Source organism: Mastomys coucha, unplaced genomic scaffold, assembly GCF_008632895.1.
Source record: "Mastomys coucha isolate ucsf_1 unplaced genomic scaffold, UCSF_Mcou_1 pScaffold16, whole genome shotgun sequence".
Lineage (NCBI taxonomy): Eukaryota > Metazoa > Chordata > Mammalia > Rodentia > Muridae > Mastomys > Mastomys coucha.
Window position 1 is genome coordinate 68857424 of NW_022196898.1, and position 10057 is coordinate 68867480.

The 10057-nt window shown below is 45.7% G+C and overlaps 1 protein-coding gene and 1 pseudogene across 5 annotated transcripts in view; both read right to left on the reverse strand.

Annotated features, from left to right (window-relative positions):
- The window catches only part of LOC116093702 (TLC domain-containing protein 4), a 77929-nt gene that overhangs the window by 39491 nt on the left and 28381 nt on the right, over positions 1-10057 (reverse strand). The window lies entirely within an intron of this gene.
- LOC116093290 overlaps positions 4023-10057 on the reverse strand; it is a 7054-nt pseudogene continuing 1019 nt past the window's right edge.

Sequence of the window (10057 nt, forward strand, 5' to 3'; positions counted from 1 at the left end):
GAAAAAAAAAAAAAAAAAAAAAACTATTAAATTTATCTAACTAAAGCAGTGGGTTTGGAATAATTACATCATGAAGAGTTAACGGGCTTTGGAAAGAGATTTCTTAGAAAGGTTAGAGGTCTCTGCTAACATGAGTGAAGCAGCCCTGGTTTCTAACCTAGCACCATATAAACCAGGCATGGTGATGGATGCCTGTAATCCTAGCACATTTGTTAGCTGTGTAATTTTGCTCTCAGCTACTTAACTTGCCTTAACTGAACCTTGGTTTCCCCACCTTATATTAAACACAACAGCAAACTCAAACACAGCTCTCACAGGAGAGTAATTCTGTTCCTTAGGGCGCTAAGAACAATGCTGAGCACACTGGTCCTACACAGTAGCTTCTGCTTCCACCACTGTCCATCAGCCTACAGAAAGGGAGATCCAGGGCCCTGGTACCACTCCAGCCAAGAGAGATGCGGGCCTCCACCAAGCACATCCCTGTTTTTACCAGCCAGCACTAAAAATGTTGAGAGTTTATGGTCTTAGGCATTTATAGTCTCTGTTTCACACTATGGTTCAGAATGTGGGCTCTGGCATCCTGCTCCAATGTGCCACGCCTGATGCTGCCACATTGTCCCCACTGTTATGGACTGTAACTCTACTATAAGTTGCCTTGGGCATGGTGTTCTATCACCACACAAATAGTAATTAATATAGCAATCATACACCAGATGAGACTGAAATTGATGAGCATGGAATGAGAAAAGGCCCAAGTAGTCCTGTACACTGCTCTGCACCAGAACCACACTGCCTTGGATGATTAATCTCGGGTTTCACAGTAGAATTTTCAAACCTTCAGCCATCCACTCCCATCACAACACATAACCCCAGCCTCCTACACAAAAATAAAACTCAGACAATCTTCAGCATCCTGTTGCCAAGCACATAAGACACTTGCGCTATCTGCCTTATCTGCCTCTTTCACCAGAGCACTTGGGAGCCATCCTTTTGGACCTCCTTCGGAATCTTCTGATACTGATTTTTCTTTGTTTTTTTTTTTAAATTACATTTTAATTTATTTTATTTGGTGGGTACATGTACATGTGGCACATGAGTAGAGATCGGAGGACAACTTGCAGAGAAATCATTTCTCTCCTCCCACGCTATGGAAGTCTGGTAGTCTCAGGACTTGGTAGCAAGTGCCTTTATCCACCAAGCTGTCTTGCCGGCCCCTGCATCAGCTTTTAAACAAGCTCAAATCCCAGTAAACACAAATGCCAATAGACCCACAGCCTCTTCATGAAGTCTGTGATGGTTAATAGTCAAGCGGAGGGGGTCTTAGAATCACTTAGGAGATAAATCTCAGGACATAAAATAAAGTGGATTTGTGCAAGATAGTCTTCAATGGGTGTTCTTGCCCTCCAGGTACCTCTCCTATGGTCTGGCAGCAGAGCAGGCAGTGTCTTTAATCATGCCAATCTTTTATCTTTTACCACATTATCTTTGCCTGCCTGGTCCTCCACTCTGTACTGCAGGGCACATTTCCCATTTTCTCTACTTCCTGACTATGCTGCAGTGTAACCAGCTGCCTCACGCTTCGGCCACCATGCCTTTGCGGTCACGATGGACTATACTCTCAAAATGGGGGCTAGGATAAACCCCCCTTTCTTTTCTGCAGTTGCTTTTGCCGAGTATTCTGACAGAGCAGTGAGATGTGTAACCGCTGCAACTGCTGTGCCTTTTCTCACAACTGCATCTCTTGTTCTAGCCACACTGCTTAGCGGAGTTCTAGATCCAGGTGATGGTGGCAAGGCATCAACCTCCAGCACTCAGGAGGCAGAGGTAGGAGGATCTCTGTGAGTTTGAGGTCAGCCTTGTCTACAGAGTGAGTTCCAGGACAGCCAGGACTATATAGAGAAACCTTGTCTCAAAAAAAATAAACGAGCCGGGCGGTGGTGGCGCACCCCTTTAATCCCAGCACTTGGGAGGCAGAGGCAGATGGATTTCTGGAGTTCGAAGCCAGCCTGGTCTACAGAGTGAGTTCCAGGACAGCCAGGGCTACACAGAGAAACCCTGTCTCGAAAAAATAAGTAAGTAAATAAATGAATAAAACAAAAAAACCAACAAGCTCTAGAAAGGCGTGTCCACTCTTCTGTCCATAAACATCCATTATCACTTCCCACTTCACTTTTCAGCCACTCCATCCTTATCCTTGCAGTTCTCTCTGCAGCACTAGCCATTTCTAGTGGCTAGCTCGGCACTGCCTCTGGCACACAGTGCTCATGCCACCCGACCTCCCAGCAATAGATTTCCTGACGGGTCCTACTTTAAACTCTGTATCTTTCTGTGCTTCCCTGCTCAGCCCTTGAATAAGAGACTCCTCTAAGCCTCGCGGCCTCCTTCTGTCTAACTTACCTCCTAGGTGAACCCACCAGTACAGCTACCTGTAGCTTTTGTCACCAGCTGGATGGAGAAAACTAAAATTTAAAACCTCCATTCCCCAGAGCTCTTGAGGCCTGAGGTACTCAGAGCTAGCTGCTGTTGCCCTTACTACATAGGTAGGGGTCTTGAGGCCATCTCAAACTTGCTCAGGCCTGACCTCTAAAGGTCACCTCAGTGTCACCTGCTCCCATGGCCTTCTACTATGCTACCATATCCTGTCTGCTTAAAGTCCTATAGATTTTTGCTCCTTAAATAGCTCTCAAAATATCTATTTTTCCCCTAGCTACCTCATCACTTTTCTGGCCAACCCCACACTTACTCCTTACTGTGAAGGACTGAAGGGCTCAGGGGACTCTTTTGTGAGATCATCTCCAATTATGGCACCTCTAAGCCCATCCTCCCAGTCCCTATTCCCCAGTGTTCCCCTAAGGAAGGCTTTGCCTCATCACCAGGCTCACCTGGCCCTTCCCCCTACATGCTGCTTCTAGCTATATAGCCTTGCTGTGTTATTAAAGATACAGGGATCCCTGCCTCCCTCCACAAGGCCATCCTACTCTCCCACTCCCAACCTAACTCCACGCTCACTTCCTTATATTTAAGGTATGGTTTCCCATAAACACACTTCAATGTTTATTAACAAAATCATGTACACAGACATTCATATTCTACCTGTTCATTTTGTTTGATATATTTATTCTTTGAGAATTTCGTGCTCACGGACATATCTCTCTCAAATCCACCTCTCCCTAGATCTTCCCATATACAGACATCCCACTCCTAACTTCATAGTTTGGTGTTTTAAAAAGTGAAGGTGAACTTGTACAGCCAAAAAGTCCTACCAAAAACCACACCCCTGAAGAACTCTTTCCTCGCAGGGGCTGCTCTCCTATCCCTACAGGGAGACATTCCTATCGTGATAAGGGATTTCTATACTTCTAGAACTTCATTTACCTCCTACGGCAACCTAGCTTCTACAGCATAAATGTATGCTGACTTCAAAAAGATCTCATTTATAAATGTGTCCAAAAGCAGTGTGCCAATATAGAGGAGTCAGTACTACGACAATCCTTCTCCATCTTTAACTTCCTCCATTTAATATATGACCCGCATTCCAAAGGTCCATGCATACATATAACAATCTGCACTGTTTTCAAAGTCTCATCAACTGCCCAGGTATTTATGCAGTTATTAACATTCTCATAGGCCTAACATATAGGATTTAAATCTCTTCCCTGAAAACTGTTAAGCCATGAATAAGTAAATGAACAGCAGATGAGCTACTTACTAAGCCCAAGAAATAAACTAAAATCCTTTTAAAAGCTGAGTAGGGACTCTAGGCTCAGTGCAAGATCCGCCTAAATGCTGACACAATGTCCACAACTGGTCATGGGTTTTACAATTTCTAGGTAAAGAATAACCAACACTTTCAACTTTTCATCTTAGAACTGGCAAGCAATTAGGCAAATGTATACAAACATCTCAGCTAACCAAAGTTACAGTTTTGGGTTTATTTTTAATTTTTATGTGGCATTTGGGATTGAATATATCCCCAAATATTCATATTTTAGGGCCTCAAAACAACTGTTGTACCACTGAGCTACACCTCCAACTCTCTTCTTCAGAATCTATGTTGGCCTTGAACTCATTCTGTATATTCTGCCTCCAGCCTCCCAAGTACCTAGGAATATTGATGTGTGCCACCAGTCCTGCCTTGTTTTATTACTTTATGTTTAGTGAGTGTTTTGCCAGTAGTCTGTGTACCACATACATGCCTGATACCCAAGGAAGTCAGGTGAGGGTTCAAATCCCCTAGAAACGGAGCTAAGAACAGTTGTGAGCCAACACGTAGGTGCTGGGAGTCAAGCCTGGTCTTTTGGTAGAGCAGCAAGTGTTCTTAGCTAAGGGACTGCTCCAACTCCTTGTTTTTTTATTGCTAAATTATGCCTTGACCGTTATATGAAAAATTTAGGAGAATTACATTCATCAGGTATGTCTCCATTTTCTCTTCTGAGCAAAGTTCAAGAACCATCAGCATTACTGCTGAAGTCTGCAGGGCCTACAATCAACAGGCAACCGTATAGATACATAGATCCTCTCACAGCCGCCCCCTTTCTGTGTGTGTGTGTGTGTGTGGTGCGCACGCATGCATGCACACACATATGCATATATATATATATTCAAGGGGTGGAGCACAGGACCTTGTACACACTGAATGACCTCTCTAGCATTAAGCTACACCATGGGCCTTCTGTTCTTTTTTTCTAAGGCTCGATCTCACTAAGTAGGCCTGGTCACTATATAGACTACTCCAAGACATCTGCCAAGATGTGGGCTACTAAACCTAGCAATGGCGATGCTTTTTAATCAGAAGTAATTAAAGGAGAAAATGGCCAACAAGGAAAAGCTGAGAAACCCTAAGTTGACTCACTTATCTAAAACATGTGATCTCACTTAGAGTTTAAGAAGGAAACCTCATTAAGCAGAAAACATTCTCATTCCTGCAGATTCAAACACTACCCAGGAATAAGGAGTTCCTTTACGTTTGCCCTCCATTCCCTCACCCTGTAACTGACCTGCCAGCAGGAATGAATGCACTCTAAAGAGACACGGGCTCAGACTGTTGATGAATGAACCCAAGATATTAGTATTTCCTTTTCTGCTGAAAAAAAAAATGGAGGACACCCTGAGGGCATCCAGGAGGACCCTGCCTCCAGGAGAAAGTTGCAACTTGTCAGATGGCTGGGATTTTTTGCAGGAGAAAAAAGTCCTTCCAAGAGACATTAATGTGAGGCCATAATGGGCAGGAGACCACACCTTGTGCCCTTCTCTTAAACCCCACATTCACGCCAGGACCTCCTGGAGATGGACTGAGGAAGTCACTGGATCTCTTCCTCCCTCTTCCCAAGGCGGTCACTTTGTTCTGACTTCCACTATTCACGTGGCCCCTTTAATTGGTTTATTGAGGATGGGGAGCCAAACCTGGCGTGTTGGAGCACAGACTGTGGCCCGAGTCTGGTAACAATCTTCCAATCTTTCTGTCCCCAGCAGCATGCAACAGAATTTAAGTTAAAAGCAGGTTCTGCCTGCTGCAGACCCTGGCACCTGAGGGATAGCAGTTGTGTTAGTAATAACAAAACATAGCATGCCTTCACAATTCTATATAATAAGCACAGGAGGCCAGGACAGGAAGGTAGCTAAACCTGGCCCCTAATGGAAGCTCTGTGTGGGTCACCCAGGGAGTATCTATCTGTACTCTTTCACAATTCACATCTCTACGGAAAATCAAAGACTTTACCTTATCTGACATAATCCTGTCTCTTTGTTGCTATCTTAAGTGCCTTCTAGGATTCTATGATCTCTGCTCAGGGCAGTTTCTGTGGTCAGCTCTGTTGTATTTATTTACTCATTTGCTGGGAGGGAGTGAAAGGGACTCTGTAGCTTAGGAACAAACTTTCAACTCAAGGCAAAGCCTGATTTCCCTGCAATCCTCCTGCCACCCAAGTGCTAAAAATTTCAGGGATGAGCTACCACACCCAACTTGAGGTCTCTCTGTAGGGAGCTAGTCCCTGCCAAAGCTGTCTGACACAGCAAATGTGGGGTTACCATCTCCTTAGCTTCTCCCCAAGCAGCCCTGCTCCCCCTCACCAGGTTTCTTTCCATTCCAGGGGTTATTAATTAGGATTTCTTTTAACAATTTTTATTATTTTCCTCTTCTGCATTAAAATACTTTATATGCTTTAGTTTGGGGTGTTCTGTCATTGTTGGGGTCTTTCCTATCTGTTTTCAGTCCTCAAGATGAAACCTAGGAGCCCTCGCACGCTGGGCAAGCACTCTGCCACTGTACAAGATCTCCAGCCCTCTCTGTACTTTCTATTTTCAGACAGGCTCTAAAGAGCCCAAGTGGCCTTGAACTTTCCATCCTTCTTGCCTTCCCATTCATGTTCCAGCTTTTATCTTAATAAATGAAATCTAGTGTTCTTGTATGGCACGTCATCTTTTATCTTCTGGCATATTTGGTTGTGTTCTTCCTGCCTTTTTATTCTTTGAAGCTGGCATCTGTGCCCAGACTCTGCAGGAATGCCTAACAAGAACTGCCCTGAAGGGCCTCCTTACCAGCTCTCCCTCCACCCCACTGCTCCAGCGCACTGGATTCGACCTACCCCTAGGAAATCCAGTTGGGTTTCCAGGGCCCAGAGGCTCAGAGTACACGTGATTTATGGGATAAAAGTTGCTTTCTCTCATCTCACCCTACTTAAAACTTTTTTTTTTTTAATAAATAAGCTTTTGTTCTTTAAACATCTGAGTTCCGATTACAGCTGCCGATTTTTTTTTTTTTGTCATCTTCTTGAATTTATTCTTACTTTCTCTTTTCAAAAATAAATAAATAAATAAAAGGGAAGCAGTTACGGATGGCCAGGGAAGTAACTCAAACACTGTGGCAAAACTTGGGCACTCCTTGTGCCCTCAGCTGCAGAACCCTAACAGGCATCCCCCCCCCACACACCCCTGCTTTCTTTTCTACAGGATACCCAGATCAGCAGCAGAGGACCTTGGATGGGCACTCAGATTGTAGACACTAGCATGGAAAGGGAAAGTCTAAAAACAGGAGCTGAGAAGGGGCCACAGGAGTGAACGTGAGCTAGAATGGGGGTGCCCCTCCTGACATCTGAGACCCACACTCCCCGGACCCCAGAGCACCCCATGGTTTGTTCTGCAGTTCACTCCCCTACTCCTGAAGCCTCACAGGTCCAACTCCAAGTCCTCCAGCTCCTTCTCCAGAACCCTCCGCTGGGCCAGCTTCTCCAGCTGTTCTCTGCTGGGCCGGCTGACCTCCCCCGCCTGGATCCATTGCTGCAGCTCCTCCACCTGACACAGCTTCTTCCTTAGGTTCGTGATCTTCTTGGCTTTCTCTGTGGTGGCAGCTGAGTTCGGTGGATCAGAAGCAGCTAGAGGCATGGCCTGGGGGCCCTGGAGAGCACGAGGTGTCAGGGCTGTGTCTCCCAGAGACACCTTATCAAGAGTCCTGTTCAAGGCCTCTGCGTCTTTCTCCTGATGCTGCCTCCTCTTTCCTCCTCAGGTTGCGTTTGGCTGTCTTAGAGAGGCCTGCTTCACCAAGTTCAGGTCTGGATGGGGTAACCGGTGTGGTAGCCTCAGGGCTCAGCTCTGGGGAAAGTTCTGGTTTACTCTTGAAAAACTTCACATACTTGTTTTCATAGACTGGGACCTCCTCTTGGGGCACGTATTCTCCTTTGACTCTCTGCTGCTTGCGCCAGGTCCCGTCGGGTCTCTGTGTTGAGGCAATGTACTTGCTGGTCCCCGTGGTCTCGGGGTGCTGCCGGTTTCCATGACTGAGTTGGGCAGGCAGCTCTGGGGATTCAGCCTTGAGGTAACTTCTTAGCCTGCTGCTCAGCAGTGGATCCTCCCAGTCCCGGCTGCTGAATTTTGGATCAAGCAGAACATGTTGGGTTGGGGGTGGGAAATCACACTAACTACAGGTTCTGGCACAAATCCAAAGCACAGGTTTAAAAGCTGGTACCGTCTGAAAGCCAGAATTTAATAAAATTAATTTCCAACGCGATACTAGACCTGAGCATTAGGAGTATGTGCTGTAAGGGCCCTGCCAATGTGGGACCAGGTGGCAAAGCATCCACTGGGAAGGCTGGCAGCCAACGTTTTCTTCCCAGCTTCTGATATGCTTATTTTCAAATCAGTGCCCTTCCCTTCCCAGAGAGAGATCCCAGCAGGAGCTGCTTGGCTTAGAACATCTTCTGGCCTTCTGCCAACACCACGAAATCAAGGAAAAACTGGACCAACTCACAGTTTTTCCCGAATAATTTCTTCTCTATTTTAAGGGAGGAGAGGGGAGAGATGGAATTGGAGACCTGCCAAGCTTCCCAGGAAGTCAGAACTTAAAGAGCAGGGAGAATCGCCTGGCCTTCCAATCAGCAAGTCCTTGGTGTTCTGAGAAGTGGGTGAGGCAAGGCTCCATCTCCTACCTTCTGCTTTCTCTTTCCTCCCTGCTCCCTCAGGAGAGTATTTCCTGGGGTCAGAGAAGCTGAAGGGCCAACTCAATGGGTTTGTTCCATTTAGCAAGAGAGAACTAGATTGGTTAAAAGTAATACACCCCAAAAAAAAAAAAAAAAAAAAGTAATACACCCTAGGCAGACCAGACTGGTAGATCTCTGTGAATTTCAGGACAGCCAGAGCTACATAACAGAGAAACCCTGTCTGAAGAAGTAAAAAAGAAGGAAGAAGAGGAAGAGGGGGAAGAGGAGGAGGAAGTAGTATCCATCCTCAATAACCTACAAATTCTATGCAGTAGCCATGCATAAGAATGTCTATATTGCCACATGTTTGTATGGTCTAAGTGAGATAATGTCCTAATGGCCGCCATTATAGTACACAATACATGTAGCCATGTATAGTAGCAAACTTTGATGGCCGCCAGTCACTTTGCAATGTAACACACTGCCACTCCAAACCAGGTAGAGTCTGTCTCTACCTACACCACCTGGGCTGGCCTTGTCATCTGCTGATACAAAGAATACAGCAGAAGGGAGGGCATGAGAGTTATAGAGAAGAGGCAGCTCTCAATGCCTCCTCTTCCTGCTCCTGCACTGTTGTTGTGCTGGCCATGAGACCACAAGGAGGAAACTGAGGCTGGAAATTGCAGTTGGCATGAGACTCTAATAGGCCATCCAGGATCTTCCAACCCAGTGACCCTGAAGCTAATGCAACCACTTCCTGAGTCCGTTCCTGTATTAGTCAGGGTTCTCTAGAGTCACAGAACTTATGGAATGTGTCTATATATTAAGGGAATTTGTTGGGATGACTTACAGTCTGTAGTCCAACTAATCCAACAATGTTCAGCTGTGGATAAGTCCAAGAATCTAGTAGTTGCTCAGTCCCACAAAGCTAGTTGTTCCAGCTGGTCTTCTGTATGAGCTAGAATTCTGAAGAAGTAGGTTCCAACAGATGTGCAAGCAAGTGAAGAGAGAATCTTCCTTCTTCCAATGTCCTTATGTAGGTCTCCAGCAGAAGGTGTAGCCCAGATTAAAGGTGTGTACCACCACGCCTAGATCTGAGACTTGTTTTGTCCCAGGCTGACTTTGAATGCAGAGATCTCCTTGCCTCAGTCTCCTGGGATTAAAGGCATGTACTACCTTTTGTGGGCCTAAGGTTTTTTTGGTTTTTTTGGTTTTGGTTTTTTGAGACAGGGTTTCTCTGTATAGCTGGCTGTCCTCAAACTCAGAAATCCGCTGGCTGGCTGGGCCTAAATTTTTCATAGCTACTGTGCCTCAAAATCTCCATGCCAAGATACAGATCAGAAACTTGTGTCTTCCAGCCTCAAGATCTGGATCACAGGGGAACCCTCCTTTTCTGGATTGTAGTTGACTCCAGATATAGTCAAGTTGACAACCAGGAATAGCTATTACAGTTCCCCTCTAAAGACCTACCTAGCCAACCCGCTAGGTCCCAAGAAATAACATTGTTTTAAGATGTTCAATCAAGAATGGTGATCCCACCTTGTGCACCTTTAATCCCAGCACTTGGGAGGCAGAGGCAGGCAGATTTCTGAGTTTGAGGACAGCCAGCTATACAGAGAAACCCTCTCAAAAAACCAAAACCAAAA